This window comes from Oncorhynchus clarkii, chromosome 9 (assembly GCF_045791955.1).
Source record: "Oncorhynchus clarkii lewisi isolate Uvic-CL-2024 chromosome 9, UVic_Ocla_1.0, whole genome shotgun sequence".
Lineage (NCBI taxonomy): Eukaryota > Metazoa > Chordata > Actinopteri > Salmoniformes > Salmonidae > Oncorhynchus > Oncorhynchus clarkii.
The window spans coordinates 65,790,182-65,809,669 of NC_092155.1; the positions used below are offsets into that span (position 1 = coordinate 65,790,182).

Consider the following 19,488-nt stretch of genomic DNA (forward strand, 5'->3'; position numbering starts at 1 on the left):
CGTTGAGAGAAAGGTTGTTGTCCTGGCACCACACTGCCAGGTCTCTGACCTACTCCCTATAGGTTGTCTCATCGTCGTCGCTTCCAGACAAACTAAACATCTTCTTTGCCCGCTTTGAGGATAATACAGTGCCACCGTCGTGGCTTGCTAACAAAGACAGCACCCCCCCTCCTTCCCCGTGGCCAACGTGAGTAAAACATTTGAACTTGTTAACCCTCGCAAAGCTGCTGGCCCAGACAGCATCCCAAGCCGTGTCCTCAGAGCATGCGCAGACCACCTTTGCTGGTGTGTTTACGGACATATTTAATCACTCCCTATCCCAGTCTGTTGTCCCCACATGCTTCAAGATGGCTACCATTGTTCCTGTACCCAAGAAGGTAAAGATAACTGAACTAAATGACTACCGCCCCGTAGAACTCACTTCTGTTATCATGAAGTGCTTTGAGAGGCTAGTCAAGGATCATATCACCACCACCTTATCGGCCACCCTAGACCCACTTCAGTTTGCATGCTGCCCCAACAGGTCCACAGACCCTATCCCACCTGGACAAAAAGAATACCCATGTAAGAATGCTGTTCATTGACTACAGCTCAGCATTCAACACCATAGTGCCCTCCAAGCTCATCATCAAGCTGCAGGCCCTGGGTCTCAACCCCGCCCTATGCAACTGGGTCCTGGACTTTCCACCTCCAGGTGGCGAAGGTAGTAAACAACACACATGCTAGGAGTAGATGTCCATGTTGTTAGACGTATTCTAAGAGTAGATGTCACAATCCACAACAACAGTTGTGGGCTTGATCACCAACAATGACAAGACAGCCTACAGGGACGAGGTGAGGGCACTCGGAGTGTGGTGTCAGGAAAACAACCTCTCACTCAACGTCAACAAAACAAAGGAGATGATCATGGACTTCAGGAAACAGCAGAGGGAGAACCCCCTTATCCACATCGAAGGGACAGCAGTGGAGAAGGTGGAAAGTTTTAAGTTCCTGGGCATACACATCACAGACAAACAGAAATGGTCCACCCACACAGACAGTGTGGTGAAGGCGGAACAGCGCCTCTTCAACCTCAGGAGGCTGAAGACATGTGGCTTGTCATCCAAAACCCCGACAAACTTTTACAAATGCACAATCGAGAGCATCCTGTTGGGCTGTGTCACAGCTTGGTACGGCAACTGCACCGCCCTCAACCACAAGGCTCTCCAGAGTGTGGTGCGGTCTGCACAACGCATCACCAGGGACAAACTACCTGCCCTCCATGACACCTACAACACCCAATGTCACAGGAGGTCAAAAAGATCATCAAGGACAACATCCTACAGCACCCAAGGCCAAAAAGATCATCAAGGACAACAACCACCCGAGCCACTGCCTGTTCACACCGCTAACATCCAGAAGGCGAGGTCAGTACAGGTGCATCAAAGATTCAACCGAGATTTCAACTGAGAGATTGAAAAACAGCTTCTATTTCAAGGCCATCAGACTACTAAACAGCAATCACTAACTCAGAGAGGTTGCTGCCCACATTGAGACCCAATCACTGGACACTTTAATAAATGGATCACTAGTCACTTTAAATAATGACACTTTAATAATATTTACATATCTTACATTACTCATATCACATGTATATATTGTATTTTATACCATCTACTGCACCTTGCCTATGCCGCTCGGCCTTCGCTCATCCATATACTTATATGTACATATTCTCATTCACCCCTTTAAATTTGTGTGTATTAGGTAGTTGTTGGGGAATTGTTTGATTAGTTGTTAGATATGACTGCACAGTCGGAACTAGAAGAACAAGCGTTCCGCTACACTTAACATCTGCTTACCATGTGTATGTGACCAATAAAAATTGATTTGATTTGAGAAGCACAAGGAATCTGTTGTAGGTGTCTTTTTTGATGTGGTGAAGGCGTATGATATGATGTGGAAGGAGGGGTTGTTAATCAAGCTTGATATTATGAGGGTAGGAGGAAGAACAGACAAATTATTTCCTGTTTGGAAGGTGAGGGTGGAGAAGTCTCTATCAGGCAGCTACCTGGTGGATAACGATACACCGCAGGGGAATGTGATTAGTCCTCTGTTGTCCATCAATGATTTTTTTACTCTCAGGTACTGCCGGATATTGTGAGGTCGTTATTTGCAGATGATGGGGCTTTATGGAAGAGGGGAAGAAATGTACCAGACATAGTCAGGAAGATTCAGGAAGCAATTGATGAAGTAGAGAGGTGGGCATTAATGTGGGGATTCAGGTCCTCTATAGAGAAAACTCAGACTGTGCTTACCAGGAGGACGGTGGGAGATGAGGAATGCATGAGGTTATATGGGAGAAATTTGGAGATGGTTGGCCTTCAGGTTCCTTGGGATATACTTGACACTGACTGACCTGGGCAGAACACATTGAGAGAGTAGTCATAAAATTTTAAGAAAGTGCAAAATGTGATGCGCTGTCTGATAGGGAAGGAGTAGGGGGCTGGGCGTTCCTCATTGAGGACCATGTATGTTGCATTGATTCGATCTGTAATAGACTATGGCAGTATTGCCTATAGTTCAGGCAGCAAGGACCTCATTGGAAAGGCTAGATGTTATACAGGGGCAAGGACTCAGAACATGTAGTGTAGCATTTCGGACATCCCCAGTGTCTGCACTACAGGTGGAGATAGGGAATATGCCATTGCAGATAAGGAGACAGCAGCTGGCAATTAATTATTGGGTCAACCTACAGGGACATGGGGTGTCTCATCCTGTGAAAGGGATTTTACAGGCATGCTGAGAAGACGAGTTAAAGACAGAACACAAGCTTTGGGTATGTGGGTAATACCCAGAGGAAGGAGATGGGACTGTATGGAATGGAGTTTACTCCAATGGTAGCTATTCCTGTATATGCACCATGGCTACTCCTACCTCCAGTAGTTAATCTAGAAGTGTTGAAGAGACTACAAAAAGATAGGGAGTGTGTTGATCTATCTAATTTGTTTAAGAGACATCTGAATACGGTCTATCAGAATTTTGTGGCCATTTTCACAGATGGTTCAAAGATCCAAGGACAGGACATAATACTGGGTCAGCATTTATAGTGCAGGAATGTGGGATGGCAGTCAGAAAACGTTACAGATCATCTGGCTGTATATATACAAATGAGCTGATGGCCATACTGTTGGCCTTGCAGTGGATGGAGGAAGTCAAGCCAGACAGAGTAGTTATTTGCTCTGATTCATGTGCAGTGTTGATGAGCCTCCAGTCCTTTATATCACGTAGCAGACAAGACCTGCTTTATGAGGTGCTACAAACCCATGGCTGGATTAGACAGATGGATATACAGATAAGATTTACTTGAATCCCAGCCCATGTGGGGTTGGAGGGGAACGAGGCAGTTGATGTACTGGCTAAACAAGCACTTAGTAGTGGGGATGTTGATGTTGTAGTTTCAATGATCAAGGCAGAGGCAAAACGCCTGATATGGACCTGGCATGATGACTCTTTGCCATCCAGTCCACTTGGCTGCTCCAGTTTCAACTGTTCTGCCTACGGCTATGAAATCCTGACCTGTTCACCGGACGTGCTACCTGTCCCAGACCTATTATTGGACCATGCTGGTCATTTATGAACATTTGAACATCTTGGCCATGTTCTGTTATAGTCTCCACCCGGCACAGCCAGAAGAGGACTGGCCACCCCTCATAGCCTGGTTCCTCTCTAGGTTTCTTCCTAGGTTTTGGCCTTTCTAGGGAGTTTTTCCTAGCCAACGTGCTTCAACACCTGCATTGCTTGCTGTTTGGGGTTTTAGGCTGGGTTTCTGTACAGCACTTTGAGATATCAGCTGATGTGCGAAGGGCTATATATATAAATGTGATTTGATTGGATTTGATATAGTATTTAGAGAGAAGAGGATACTGGAAATTAAAGTATATTGAGAAGTATGGCATTAGATAGTCTCAAATATGTTGTTATCTTTTTTCAAGAGCAACAGGCCTGACAGGTAGGATTTAGTTTCTCCCTGTCTCTGGTCCACACTCCAGTACAGTACAGTAGATGGCAGTAATTCACCACAACGTTAGATGCCAACCACAGATAATCCCCACAGAAGAAGATGCATAACGTTTGGTAGGGAAAGGAAGTCCAGTTGTGGGAAGTGTGAGAGGTTGAAACTGGGCGGATATAATCTTCTCATCGCAATAAATGTTTCTGTTCCCAAAACTAGAATCTGATACGTACACAGTGCACTAAGTTTTATACACTTAACGCTTTGCCGAAGACCAAAACGTCATAAAATGACGTTATAATATATGCACTAACTGTTTCGAATGGGAAGCATGCGGACGTCTTTACCCCATCCTCCCCTCCTCCTTTTCACTGTCAATGTTTTGGTCCTGTATTCTCTTTGCTTGTGTGTGTGATATGCCTACTACCCGCAGCAGTGAACGCAGCAGCCTAGATATTTTTCAAATCTATCCTTTGATTTCAAGGCAGTTAGCAAAGAGCTGGATACTCTCTCATAATTAGGGATTCAAATGATTGCCGCAATCAGACTGGTTCCGACTGCTGCCCTGATTCTCAGGCAATCCCCGTCTTGGTCTAGCCCGCCCCTCCGGTTGAATGGGATCCCTCCGCATCAGTTCGACCATCGGTTCTCTGCTGTGAACGTCGTCTGAAATCGGTTATAATTTTTGGGTTTACTTCGATGACGGAGTCTGTGATATTTTGTCGTTTATTCGATGAACTATTGCCCATCTGGTAAATAAACAAGCATCGGCAATACACTGGTTGGTACTCGTCAGGGTAAGTGACTTGTTATTTTTTGTATATGATGAAACCAATGATTGAACATAAACAATGTATCCTGGCCGTATCCAAATACGTTCTAAACTCAACATTGCCGCAATGCTTCTAATGAAGCTGATGTGAAATATCTCGCTGGATCAGGGTGTTCAGGAGCGTCTTTCTAATCCAATAATTAATGTCTTAATGAAAGTAGGCTAATTGTTGCCTAACATTTTACATAGTTATTAAGTACCTAGTTGTATGATTGGGACAAAGCTATGGAACTCCATTGACCATCACATTATTGGCTCTTCAAGTAGCTACATTCATGCCAAGATATGTCAATCAGCAATACACTAATGTGTGAGAAAGAAAGAGAGAGAGATGTAATAAAGTGTAGCTATATAGGCCATAGAGCTCTCACCAGCTCTCTGCCGGTGACTATAGCCTACTTCTAAACTATGGGCTGTCATGCTCAGGATTAGTGTTCTCCTACTCAAGATGAGTCAACAAGCCAAATATTGACTCTTGCTGAAGCATAACATGTCTCATTTCAGTTTTTGAACATATACGTTTTTTCCTTATTGAGAATGGCTATGAGTAAGGACAAAAAAAATGGTTTCAGTGTTGACTTTTGGAAGTGGTATACACTTGATGAAGTAATAGGATCGCCTTGCCCCATGGCAATTGGATTTATTCAAAACAGAGTTGCCATAATCCTAAAACATACACATTACACAGTATGCATTCACTTTGTTTCCACCCCCATTGAGTGTTGTCTTGTACCTTATGATCTATCTGAAGTCTAGATAATGTGTGAACAAAGGAAAAATCTCCACTGGAATTGTCTCTCTGGGAATTCACTGAGTTCATTTTAAAATCACAAAGAATGTTTCCCAATGAATTATATTTTTGTTTAAAATGTGCCATTGAATTGGCCAGTACATTGTAAACTGTGGATGATTAGATTAATTGAAGTACACATCCTTAATTGAATATGAACTATGTCTCAGTTTCTGTAATGATGATAATATGTATCTGTTTCTGCATTATTGAGGAATTCTGTTGTTCGGCAAGAGCATTCTGAACCTATGAGTCTCTGTATAGGCTAGCCAATATCCCTTCCCACAATCTGCTCCTCTGTTTCCAAAAATCTGACACGCAAACCAAACGTATGCTCCAAGGAGATTTAGTTCTAATGCCCAAAATCATACATGATGACGAGAAAAGCACTGCAGTGTTTTAGTCACACAATTTCATTTAAATGTGTTTATTTTGTACTAAAACAATGGGAGAATTCCATATGATTTTGCTGCTTTCTTGGCTGCCATCCTCTCTCTCTCTGCAGGTCTTTTCAGATGGCCTGTCAGTCATAAGTGTTTCATCAACATTCCTAACTGAATATTCCCTGGTTGATGTAGGCGCCCTTGATAAAGGAAATGTCTCTTGGAATCCTTCGAAAGAATGTCCCTCAGTGAAACCTCTGGAACTTTGTTGGCTCCAACGAGATCACTGCAAAGTGGCAGAATGTCCTGTTAGTTGGTGGATTGACCCCTTTGTTCCCCCTATATACTGAAGCATTCTTTTTGACAGAGTAGTACACTACACTGGGCCTGGCGGGAGTCAATGACTCGCTTGTTTCCAAAGCCTGGCGTCCAAGCCTTTGAGAATGATCTGCCTATGCAACAATTGTGACTGGCTCTGTTAAAATGTATTTGTGCGCTTAATGGAAAGGGCATTTCGAGGGGCCTTGAGGAGTGACTATTACTATGAATAAAGTTTTGACCCTATATTGTTACCTTGAATTTGAGAGTTAACCTTATTTAGCTGTAGGAGGCAAACACGGCAAATACAATGAAAACAGAACAGGCTAGTTTGCCTGCAAATATAATTTCAACCGAGTTGTCCCGGTTTCCTTCAGGTCAGACGAGGATAAATTAGCGTAAAGTTCTAACAACTTAATTGGCTATAATATCATGAGTAGGAGGGCTGGTTCTTGGGCCTGAGGAATAGGATTGTAGTGATGCACAAATGGCGGGATGGTGAAAACGTTGGTCCAAGTAGAACAGCACAATGTTCCCTGATGGCTTATTGAGGAGTTCTTAACAAACAAAACACTTATCTGATGCCAACAATGCCTAGAACATGCTCACTTCAATTTGGCCTTTGGATTTATAATTCAGTTACAGCACTCACTGCAGTTGTATTGGTACTTTGGGCGGCTGGCGTGAGGACTGCGACAGCCTCCCACTGAACTCATTGAATTTTTCATGTGACAGACGTACACACCAAACTTATGTTGCTCTGTCTGGCCCAGTTTTAGTACTAATTAGTGCCCAGTGATTTTCAAGGGCAGCCATTTTAATGGTGGGGGGAGGGGGAAATGCCACCTGTTCTCGTTCTCTGTTGAAATGGGCTTTGTTTGGGGTAGTTAATCATAAATGGTGGAAGAGGACTTATTTTTCAAGAGAGCCCTGGCCACGTGAGTTCTAACCCATCTTCAGGGTGTGGACGTGTGCATGTAAAAGGGAACCAGACTTATGACCTGAAGTGTACAGTATTACCAAATTTCACTTCCAGGTTACAGTCAGCTGAGCAGTGAACAGCCCGCAGGACGTCACATGAGTTACATCAGAAGGATTGCTTAAGGGTAACTCCATATGTAAAAGTCAAACCAATGTTAAATCTATATTTTTTAAGTGTTCAGCTTAGAAACGACTGTATATGATAATAAGCAGTCACTCACCCAGCCCTCTCTGCATGCAGCTATCTGATAGCAGTCACTCATCCAGCACTCTTTGCAAGACACAGTTGATGTTGGAAGTTTACATACACTTATGTTGGAGTCATTAAAACTCGTTTTTCAACCACTCCACAAATTTATTTTTTGGCAAGTCAGTTAGGACATCTATTTTGTGCATGACACAAGTAATTTCTCCAACAATTGTTTACAGACAGATTATTTCACTTATAATTCACTGTATCACAATTCCAGTGGGTCAGAAGTTTACATACACTAAGTTGACTGTGCCTTTAAACAGCTTGGAAAATTCCAGAGAATGATGTCATGGCTTTAGAAGCTTCTAATAGGTTAATTGACATAATTTGAGTCAATTGGAGGTGTACCTGTGGATGTATTTCAAGGCCTACCTTCAAACTCAGTGCCTCTTTGCTTGACATCATGGGAAAATCAAAATAAATTGTAGACCTCCACAAGTCTGGTTCATCCTTGGGAAAAATGTCCAAACGCCTGAAGGTACCACGTTCATCTGTCCAAACAATAGTAATCAAGTATAAACACCATGGGACCACGCAGCCGTCATACCTCTCAGGAAGGAGACGTGTTTTGTCTCCTAGAGATGAACGTACTTTGGTGCGAAAAGTGCAAATCAATCCCAGAACAACAGCAAAGGACCTTGTGAAGAAGCTGGAGGAAACCGGTACAAAAGTATCTTTATCCACAGTAAAACGAGTCCTATATCGACATAACCTGAAAGGCTGCTCAGCAAGGAAGAAGCCACTGCTCCAAAACCGCCATAAAAAAGCCAGACTACGGTTTGCAACTGCACATGGGGACAAAGATTGTACTTTTTGGAGAAATGTAATCTGGTCTGATGAAACAAAAATAGAACTGTTTGGCCATAATGACCATTGTTATTGTTTGGAAGAAAAAGGGGAGGCTTGCAAGCCGAAGAACACCATCCCAACTGTGAAGAATGGGGGTGGCAGCATCATGTTGTGGGCGTGCTTTGCTGCAGGAGGGACTGGTGCACTTCACAAAATAGATGGCATCATGAGGTAGGAAAATGATGTGGATATATTGAAGCAACATCTCAAGACGTCAGTCAGGAAGTTAAAGCTTGGTCGCAAATGGGTCTTCCAAATGGACAATGACCCCACGCATACTTCCAAAGTTGTGGCAAAATGGCTTAAGGACAACAAAGTCAAGGTATTGGACTGGCTATCACAAAGCCCTAACCTCAATCCTATAGAATATTTGTGGGCAGAACTGAAAAAGCTTGTGCGAGCAAGGAGGCATACAAACCTGACTCAGTTACACCAGCTCTGTCAGGGGGAATGGGCCAAAATTCACCCAACTTATTGTGGGAAGCTTGTGGAAGGCTACCCGAAACGTTTGACCCAAGTTAAACAATTGAAAGGCAATGCTACCACTAATACTAATTGAGTGTATGTAAACTTCTGACCCACTTGTAATGTGATGAAATAAATAAATGCTGAAATCAATCATTCTCTCTACTATTATTCTGACATTTCACATTCATAAAATAAAGTGGTGATCCTAACTGACCTAAAACAGGGAATGTTTACTAGGATTAATTGTCAGGAATTGTGAAAAACGGAGTTTAAATGTATTTGGCTAAGGTATGTAAGCCTCTGACTTCAACTGTATCTGAAGCCCTGTGGCTGGAGACATTTGAATGGAGTATCTGATTGTGGTTCATTGAGTGGAACAGAACAGAGGAGGGACTGTCCTCTCATTCCTCCCAGGGTTCCAGGCTACTGATGCTAGTCACTTCCTGTTCTGTCCTAGAGTGCTCTGTGAACAGTGTGACCGGGCCCATACATCTAATCTCAATCCCTCCACTGTTGCTTGGGAGTAGAGACGGGAGGGTTATCAGTCGAAAGGTCTTGTTTGGATTTTCTTCTCACTCCCACCAGTTCTCTTCACAAGAAAAGGCTCCTTTTCATTCAGAGAGATGTCTCTCTGTGTCTATGCAGTCACAGCTGGGCCACCAAGTCAAGTTATATGACTGCATGACTGCTTGCTGATTGCTTCCTCAGGGCCAAGGCTGACTTGAAAAAGAGACTCCTATCTCAATGGGACTTGCCTGGTTAAATAAAGGATTAATGAACGTTTATATTTATACTCAATCCTCTTTGAGATGCTGGACCAGCCTTGATCTTTGTTCCTCTCAGGGTCCCCTGCCTGAAAATCACTATATTGAAATGGGTTTTATGTAAATGTTGTATTGACAAAATGACCCCCTCAAGTTGGACTTGCTGGCCTTTTCCCTGCAGATGTAATCTAATTGAAGGCACAACACACACTTTTTGTGTGTACTGATCTGAAGTACCATGTCATTATGAGTGCACAAGGATGTAGGTAGATGACATGATCTCATATCTTCTCATTTTCAAGGGAATGGAAATTCCCACAATTCACCTTTCTGAATTGAGAGTGTGGCTTTAGTGTCTCTTGGAACAAAATACAGATGAGGACTGTGATTCCTGTGAGGACTATGAGTTGGGAACAACCACTACAAGGCTATAGCAGGTCAGGGAGAACAAGGTAAATGGGAATTTTGTGTGTAGGAGGTCTAGGAATTTAATCAGTAATTTTAATCTAACTAGGCAAGTCGGTGAAGAACAAATTCTTATTTACAATGATGGCCTAGGAACAGTAGGTTAACAAAATTTTTTCCTTGTCAGCTCGGGGATTCGATCTAGCAACCTTTCGGTTACTGGCCCAACGCTCTAACCACCTGCCGCCACTATCCATCTTAAACTAAAAACCTTTTCCACTCCTCATAGTCCTCACATGGCGGTCAGGCAGGAGCAGTTTTCCTGAGCGGTGGCCGTAGTTCCCCCTGATGCTTATCTGTGTGAGTGTGAGAGACGCTCCCTGGGGTCCTCTTCTTCCTCATCAGTCTTGTCGAGGGTGCAACCTAAGGTGGGTGAAGAAATTCTGCATGCCGCCCTGGGTCCTCTCCAAATACTTCCGCTACACCATCGAGAGCATCACGGCCTGGTACGGGATTGCTCCATCCACAACCGCAAGGCCCTCCACCTGCCAGCGTGTGGTGAAGACGGCCCAGTACATCACTGGGACCATGCTCCCACCCATCCAGGACGTATACTTGAAATGGTGCCTGAGGAAGGTTTGCAGCATCATCAAGGACCCCACACACCCCAGCCACGAGCTCTTCTCTCCCTTACCGTGGGGCAGACCACACTCAAAAATCGCTTAGGTCACTAGTTTTGCCCATTCTAACATTCAAGCGAACAGTAACTGGATGCCTGTCTGCCTGCTTTATATAGCAAGCCACAGCCACGTGACTCACTATGTGTAGGAACAAACTATTTTTGTGTTGGTGTACCTAATAAACTGGTTACTGGATGTACATTCATGCAGTTGCTTCCAGACTCTTATTATACTGCTCAATATATACACTTGCCCCCCCTCCCCAATACACGTGTAAATATTGGATTATTAATTGTCTTCTCTTGTATTATACTTAGGCTAAAATGTATTATTATATTTTACTGCCATTTATACTGAACAAAAATCCAAATTTGATATATACAAAAGCTGTCCAGAACTTGCAAACTGCTTTTTATACTGTTCAACATACAGTGGGGCAAAAAAGTATTTAGTCAGCCACCAATTGTGCAAGTTCTCCCACTTAAAAAGATGAGAGGCCTGTAATTTTCATCATAGGTACACTTCAACTATGACAGGCAAAATGAGAAGAAAAAAAATCCAGAAAATCACATTGTAGGATTTTTAATGAATTTATTTGCAAATTATTGTGGAAAACCCCATAGAAAGGGAGTTGAAAGTCTGTGTTGCCCAGCAACAGCCACAAAACATCACTGCTCTAGAGGAGATCTGCATGGAGGAATGGGCCAAAATACCAGCAACAGTGTGTGATAACCTTGTGAAGACTTACAGAAAACGTTTGACCTCTGTTATATACCCTTTGTTGGCAATGACAAAGTATTGAGATAAACTTTTGTTATTGACCAAATACTTATTTTCCACCATAATTTGCAAATAAATGTATTAAAATCCTACAATGTGATTTTTCTGGATTTTTTTTTCTAATTTTGTCTGTCATAGTTGAAGTGTAAAAAAAAAAAAATACCTTGGAATTTTAATTGATGACGGCTTCACTTTTAAATTGCATATTCAACAATTTACAAAAAAATTTAAGCTGAAATTAGGATTTTATTTTAGGAATAAGGCCTGTTTTACTTTTGAAGCCAGGAGGAGGCTAGTATCAGCTATATTTATTCCTTTACTAGACTATGGGGATATTTAATATATGAATGCTTCCGCTCAGTGACTGAGATCAATTGACACCCTTTACCATGGCACTTTGAGATTTATTTTAAACTGCAAAACCCTTACGCACCACTGCACTTTTTTATACCAGGGTTTGCTGGCCTTCTCTAGTCACTCGTAGGCTCAATCACTGGTATACTTTAATTTACAAAGCCATTTTGGGTTTACTACCTTATTATTTGGGCATTTTTATTGTTCAGAAATGAGGTGGGTACTCTCTTCGTTCGCTGGACTTTATCCTGCTAACTGTTCCAAATGCCGAACTGAATTTGGTAAAAGGGCTTTTATGTACTCTGCGCCATCGTCTTGGAACGCCTTACAAAATACTTTTAAACTGGAGGAACTTGTCCCAATTGGTATTTTTAAATCACCGATGAATGATCTTGAGACTGATTCCCTGACCTGTCAATGTTTTTGATTTTGTTATACTCTTGTGAATTTTTGGGTTTTACTAGATTACTTGTAGTTTTTCATGTTTGTCTGTAACTTTGTAATGACTTAGTGCTGCCTATCTTGGCCAGGACGCTCTTGAAAAAGAGATTTTAAATCTCAATGAGCCCTTCCTGGTTAAATAAAAATACAATTTGAAACAGTAAGGACATAAATTAATTAGGCCCTAATCTATGGATTTCACATGACTGGGCAGGTGTGCAGGCATGGGTGGGCCTGGGAGGGCATAAGCCAACCCACTTGGCAGCCAGGCCCACCCACTGAGGAGCCAGGCCCAGCAAATCAGAACAAAGTTTTCCCCACTAAAGGGCTTTATTACAGACAGAAATAATCCTCAGAACGCCCCCCCCCCCCCCCCCCCCCCCCCCAGAGGCTGGATGTGGCAGTCCTGGACGTACTGTAAAATTCTCAACCCAAGTTAGCATGCCAATTGCACGCTCCCTCAACTTGAGACATCTGTGGCATTGTGTTCTGTGACAACTGCACATTTTAAAGTGGCCTTTTATTATCCCCAGCACAAGGTGTAATGATCATGCTGTTTAATCAGATTCTTGATATGCCACACCTGTCAGGTGGAAGGATTATATTGCAAAGGAGAAATGCTCACTATCAGGGATGTAAACAAATTTGTGCACAACATTTGAGAGAAATAAGCATTTTTTGTGCGTATGAAACATTTCTGGGATCTTTTATTTCAGTTCATGAAACATGAGACCAAAACTTTACATGTTGCGTTTACATTTTTGTTCCGTTTATCTTCATATTCCTATCTGTTATTTCTTATTGCATTTCCGAGAAGGAACCTGCAAGGTAATCATTTCGTTGGATCATGCGTATCCTATACATTCGACTAATAAAACTTGAAATTTGAATTGTGTGAGCTGAGCAGCAGCAGCCACGCCCTGTGGACTGGAAGCTATACAGCTACTGCTACAGCTGCATGTTCTGTCCTGTGAGGAGGGATCACATGCCTGGGGTGTATTAGTTAGTGCACACTGTAGCAAAACATTTTACAATGAAAAACAACCAAGCGTTTCTTATTGAGTAAGACCAGGTAGTTCCTCCCTGTTTGTTTCCTTCCGTTTAGTGCCTAATGAACACAACCCTGCTGTCCTCTAAGCAAATGAAGTTTACTCTGGTCTTCACCTATGAATGGATGAAATCGGTTCATTGATGGGGCCCTCGCCCTAAAATCTGTTATGAAAATGCTAGCCTCTGCCGACTACCCAACAACCGGATGTTCCGGTTTTCAGGGGAAATGAAAAGAGAGCCTGACTTCCGCTTTTGGATGTTAACAAAGCCAACACTCTTAACTCCTCCTCCACATTTACTGGATTGGTGCAGAAGAGAACCTACCCAGACAGTTTAAATGATTTTTTCTTCTTGTAAAGACCAGTATTTTTACGCTTGTCACGTTAGGTTATGGAAATACTAACCAAGGCTTGGAGGAGACCTGTTATATTTTAATGATCATGCGTGACGATCACATTTGTTTCATGTAGGGAGGGCCTCAGCTGTTGTTTTATTGTCATCTTGTTTATCTACCACTGGCTCTGCTGGAGAAGCATTCCAATCTGTTGCAGTTACTGGCAAGAGAATAGGTCAGGGCTCTCCAACCATGTTCCTGGAGAGACTACCTTACCGTCCTGTAGGTTTTGACTCCAAACCTAATCTAGCGCACCTGATTCTAATAATTAGACATGTATAGCTTAATCTTGGTGCAAATCTATAATGAATGTTTGTACTTTTGTAGAAATGTAATTTATGTTTTTCTGACCTATTCTGCTTAAGGATAGTTCTTGTCTCACTGAGGAAGTGCTCTTGGCAGCCTCAAAAAGAAGGAAACTTTTAATATTTAAGTGACGAACCACACACTGTCGCCTGATTCAGTCGATTCTAAATCCAAACATCCACAAGCCTGAGGAAATCTGTTGACGAGAACAACAATCAATCTTATTTTGGTTTAGTACTGCTTATTGGTTTCAGGAATGGAAACACAAAAGTTTTTCCTACTCTAAGATGTTGTGAAATGTCCCTGGCTGACTGTGCGGGATGTTAGGATGTTCTGTGATTGATTGTGGCCTGTGGCATCATGAACGTCTATCCACGTCCTGGGTGTAGGGTGCCTCTACCTGCTCTCAGAACATTCCTCGTAATGGTGTGTGAGATGGAGTGGTGTCAGGACTTGTCTCATTCTTCACTCTGCATTCCACAGACGTGACTGGGGCTCACACTGATATCACCAACCTGAGTGTACAGACACCTGGGAGTACACATACAGACATGTACATGCAGTGTTCCCCTAGGAGTTTTTCCAAAAGCAGTAGCAAAGTTAGTGTGTGTGTGTGGGGCGTGGACAATGGGGCCATCTTCTTGGCCACAGAGACAAAATGGTGCTGTTGTAATGCACATGTTCTGCAATTCTACACATTTTGCCATGGGGCTTAGAGAAAATGTGCAGTTTTAAAGATAATTTCCTGCAATTCTACACATCAGTGACAAAATCAATGTGGGACCCATCCCATTCCATTTGTTTGATTTTTGATTCTGCCTGACTGCCTAGTTTTTATGTTGGTGACTGTTAGTTATCAAAGATGGTCCTATTTAAGAAATATATATACTCCATTACTTTTCTATATACTGTATATGATTTTAGACGTTTAAGCTTGCACTGAAAACATTATTTATTTGTTTATCTTATGGAGTGGTGGCAACAATTTAGCAGGGCAGCCCGCTACTGCTAAAGGAATATAGGGGAAACACTGACACGTGTGTGTGTGTGTGTGTGTGTGTGTGTGTGTGTGTGTGTGTGTGTGTGTGCGCGCGCACACACCTAACCTCTTCAATACACACACCTGCTTGTCTCATTCCTCATACCTGTAATGGAGACTAATATTTGAACTTGTGTTTACACACACATGATTATGTTTAGAGTTGCTGTGAACTGCCATTTTACATCCATATGGTTTCCTGCTGGGGCCTCAGATTTCAGAGGAACATGGCGTTTTCTTAAATGGTAAGAGTACCAGGCACTTCTGCCTAAATCAGAAGTTAAACAGTCAAAGCCCAGAGTTGGTGAAGCATGCAGCACTCCAGTCTCGGTGGATGCTAGCTGCTTAGAAGTTCCCTCTTTTTAAACTAAGGTTAAGAAGAAGGGTCATTGAGGGGCTAGTTTCTAATTCAAAGCATCTCGGTGCAGGTTTTTACACTGAGATTCTGACTGGTTCTCTTCTTTATTATCCTAGTTTCTGCCTCTGACGTTTATGTGGCAGAGTGATATCATTTTAATCTGATCTGACAGTGTTCAGAATGTGAACAAACAAAACTATAGGGATGAAAACATGTCGGCTTTCAATTCAATTTTAACCCAGTGAGTCCCACTGGTGTGATTTAGGACTTCAAACACCTTTTTAAACATTGTTTGTTTCAGCTACAGACTTCTGGGTTGTACCATTTTGGATTAGACTATTTCTTCTGTATCCGTTGGTACCATTCGCCTGTGTGATTAATGGGGGCTGAGCTAGAGCAGTGTTTTTGAGACAAGGGCAAGATCTCGAAAGGATGGGTCTTTTTTTACAGAAACGTATGTAGAGTCAGAAAGTGTTTGGTTTGAGCTACAAACTATTCATCTATGAAAGGCTGAGACTCTCACAAACATCCACATGTAACATGTTTTGCTCTATGATGCTCACAAGCTACATGAGTCATTTGAAGGGAAGGGGATGTTCTACATACGTGTACATCATAGGAAATCCCAGGACATAGTGTCTATAATACTGTAATAAGCGCACATAGTTTCTGTCACAAACTCCAAACTCCACACAGTTGGATAATTGGATATTAATTTCCCACTGAGAAAACAATTAGTTCTTTACAGCATTCATATAAATTTACTTATCAGATTTTTGCTTTGGCTGACCTAATTGTTTTAATTGACATTTGCCAACAAAACTCATGAAAGCAACTATTTATGTCAAATTGTTTTGTGTTCAGCCCTGTTTGTCCTGAAAAGAAAACAGTAAAACACTTCATTGTGAGGCTGGATCAATAAGTCAGATAAATGAAAATTGATTAAGAGGATCTGTGTGTTTTCCCAATACTTAGGATTGACTAGTTCAATAACATTTTGGATGCTGGGAAAGAGAGGATGTTTTTTTCTTTTTTGTCATGTGCCATCATAGGTCGTGGAAGGAATTGGATTATTTTATTTCCATTTGGAAATCTCCTGAAAGGATTGGAGAGAGCGACAAGGAATGGGGAAAAGCTAAACCCTTAGAGGATTATATTTTTCTTCTGTCTCTCTTGCTCTTGCTCTCTATCTACTTGTCCCTCAAACACATGACCATATTTAGATGAAGGGAAAGAGCTGGGAAGGAGATGTGATCGTTTGGGGGTAATGGCAGAAGAACATAGGGTACCCAAACACTACACAGACTTCCAAGATTCAAGTGTGAAGCTATGGCAAAGCAGATTTCAACAATATATCAACCATTGTACTGTTAGTCTAAATATACCACAGTGGAACAATATGGCGCTTCTTATGGTCTCTATAGAACATAATACACACGCAAAGGTCACTGCAGTGCAATCACATTGCTGAGGCCCAGATGCTTAAAGAGACAGTTCAGTTATACATTTTGATGAACCATCCCTTTAACCTCTATTTCAAAAAGACTTTACGGCGAAAGCAAACCATGCGATTATCTGAGAACAGCGCCCAGCAGAAAAATCATTACAAACAGTTAGCAGCCAAGAAGAGGAGTAACAAAAGTCAGAAATAGTGATAAAATGTATCACTTTTGATGATCTTCATATGGTTGCACTCCGAAGACTCCAATACACAATAAATGTTTGTTTTGTTTGATAATGTCCCTGTTTATGTCCAAAAACCTCTGTTTTGTTGGTGCGTTTTAGTTCAGTAATCCATTGGAACAAAGCGCGGTCACAACAGACAGACGAAAAATCTAAAAAGTACCATAAAAGTTTGTAGAAACATGTCAAATGATGTTTAAAATAAAATCCTCAGGTTGTTTTTGTCATAAATAATCGATCATATTTCAACCGGACAATAGCTTCTTCAATAGAAAAGGAGAAACAAAGGCGCGCTCCCAGTCACACGCTGGACTCATGTCTGGAAATTTCCACTGACCTCTCATTGAAAGTGTTGTATCTCCCTCATTTTTCAGAGTAAATGCCTGAAGCAATGCCTAAAGACTGGCCACATGTAGGTGAAGCCATAGGGCTCGTGAACTAGGTCATAAGTCTTTGTATGATAGGCTTTCAATGGAAAAACAGCCTTTCAAAATAATAGCACTTCCTGGATGGATTTTCCTCAGGTTTTCGCCTGCCATATCAGTTCTGTTATACTCACAGACATTATTTTAACAGTTTTACAAACTTTAGAGTGTTTTCAATCCAAATCTACCAATTATATGCATATCCTAGCTTCTGGACCTGAGTAGCAGGCAGTTTACTTTCATCCAAAATCCCGAATGCTGCCCCCTACCCTAGTGAGGTTAAGATCCTTTACTTTCAGGCAGGAGAAAGTTCCTTCAGTCTCAGTCTCAGGCTTCAGTCTTTTATATTTATCTGAAGATAGCAGCCATGAATCCTGAAGCCAGGAATCCGAACACGCTTTTGTATTAACACGGTTTCACAAGATAACTGTAACCTAACCAACTGCTCTTTATATCTGTAATTTCTCATATATAGGAATGGCACAACGGCTCTTATAACGGCTACTTCGAAGCTGTCATTTAACACAACAAGATGATGAACTGCTGTCACACCTGCCCAGTGTCTTCCTTACTGTTAAACAGTAGCCTCTGCAAACTGTAGCTTCACTGCTGCTCTGAAGCTGTCCACATAAGTTGTTTTTGTTTGTTACCTTTTTTATTAGTTCAGCAGTGATTATCACTTTTGGCACCCTCGGATTTATCTCTTTCATAGTCTAAACAGTTTACCTATCATCAGAAATGGAAAGAGTTATATTTAGCAAATCCACATCTCGAACTTGTGTAAACTAACCAAGTTGAAGCTCAGGAAAGGATCTGAATTCTCCATGTCTGTCTCTTAAGAGCCTCTTATAAGCCACTAGGAATGGTACAGCACAGTCTGGGTTGGGATGGGATAGGTTTAGGCCTACATGTGATTTGACACACACTAGATGTCAACCGATTGTGATTTTTCAACGCCGATACCGATTTATCTGCCAATTTATTTGTAATAATGACAATTACAACAATATTGAATTAACACTTGTTTTAACTTAATATAATGCCTCAAATAAGTAATGAAACATGTTCAATTTGGTTTAAATAATGCAAAAACAAAGTGTTGGAGAAGAAAGTAAAAGTGCAAATGTGCCATGTAAAAAAGCTAACGTTTAAGTTCCTTGCTCAGAACATGAGAACATATGAAAGCTGGTGGTTCCTTTTAACATGAGTCTTCAATATCCCCAGTTAAGCAGTTTTAGGTTGTAATTATTATAGGAATTATAGGACTATTTCTCTCTATACCATTTGTATTTCATATACCTTTGACTATTGGATGTTCTTATAGGCACTTTAGTATTGCCAGTGTAACAGTATAGCTTCCTTCCTTCTCCTCGCCCCTACCTGGGCTTGAACCAGGAACACATCGACAACAGCCACCCTCGAAACAGTGTTACCCATCGCTCCACAAAAGCCATGCCCCTTGCAGAGCAAGGGGAACAACTACTCCAAGTCTCAGAGCGAGTGATGTCACCGATTGAAACGCTATTAGTGCGCACCCCGCTAACTAGCTAGCCATTTCACATCGGTTACACCAGCCTAATCTCAGGAGTTGATAGGCTTGAAGTCATAAACAGCTCAATGCTTGAAGCATTGCGAAGAGCTGCTGGCAAAACATACGAAAGTGCTGTTTGAATGAATGCGTACGAGCCTGCTGCTGCCTACCATCGCTCAGTCAGACTGCTCTATCAAATATCAAATCATAGACTTAATTATAACATCATAACACACAGAAATACGAGCCTTTGGTCATTAATATGGTCGAATCCGGAAACTATCATTTCGAAAACAAAACGTTTATCCTTTCAGTGAAATACGGAATCGTTCTGTATTTTATCTAAGGGATGGCATCCCTAAGTCTAAATATTGCTGTTACATTGTACAACCTTCAATGTTATGCCATAA

At 41.8% G+C, this 19,488-nt stretch overlaps 1 protein-coding gene across 3 annotated transcripts in view; it reads left to right on the top strand.

The window, feature by feature from the left end:
* The first annotated feature begins 4,367 nt into the window (after positions 1 to 4,367).
* The window catches only part of LOC139416755 (proto-oncogene tyrosine-protein kinase Src), a 39,082-nt gene continuing 23,961 nt past the window's right edge, over positions 4,368 to 19,488 (top strand). For 2 of the 3 annotated variants that reach the window (XM_071165796.1, XM_071165797.1), the window contains exon 1: positions 4,401 to 4,791. The gene's annotated coding sequence lies outside the window, so the exon portion shown is untranslated. Of the gene's footprint in view, positions 4,792 to 19,488 lie in introns of all 3 variants that reach the window. The other variant, XM_071165798.1, reaches the window with a different exon arrangement.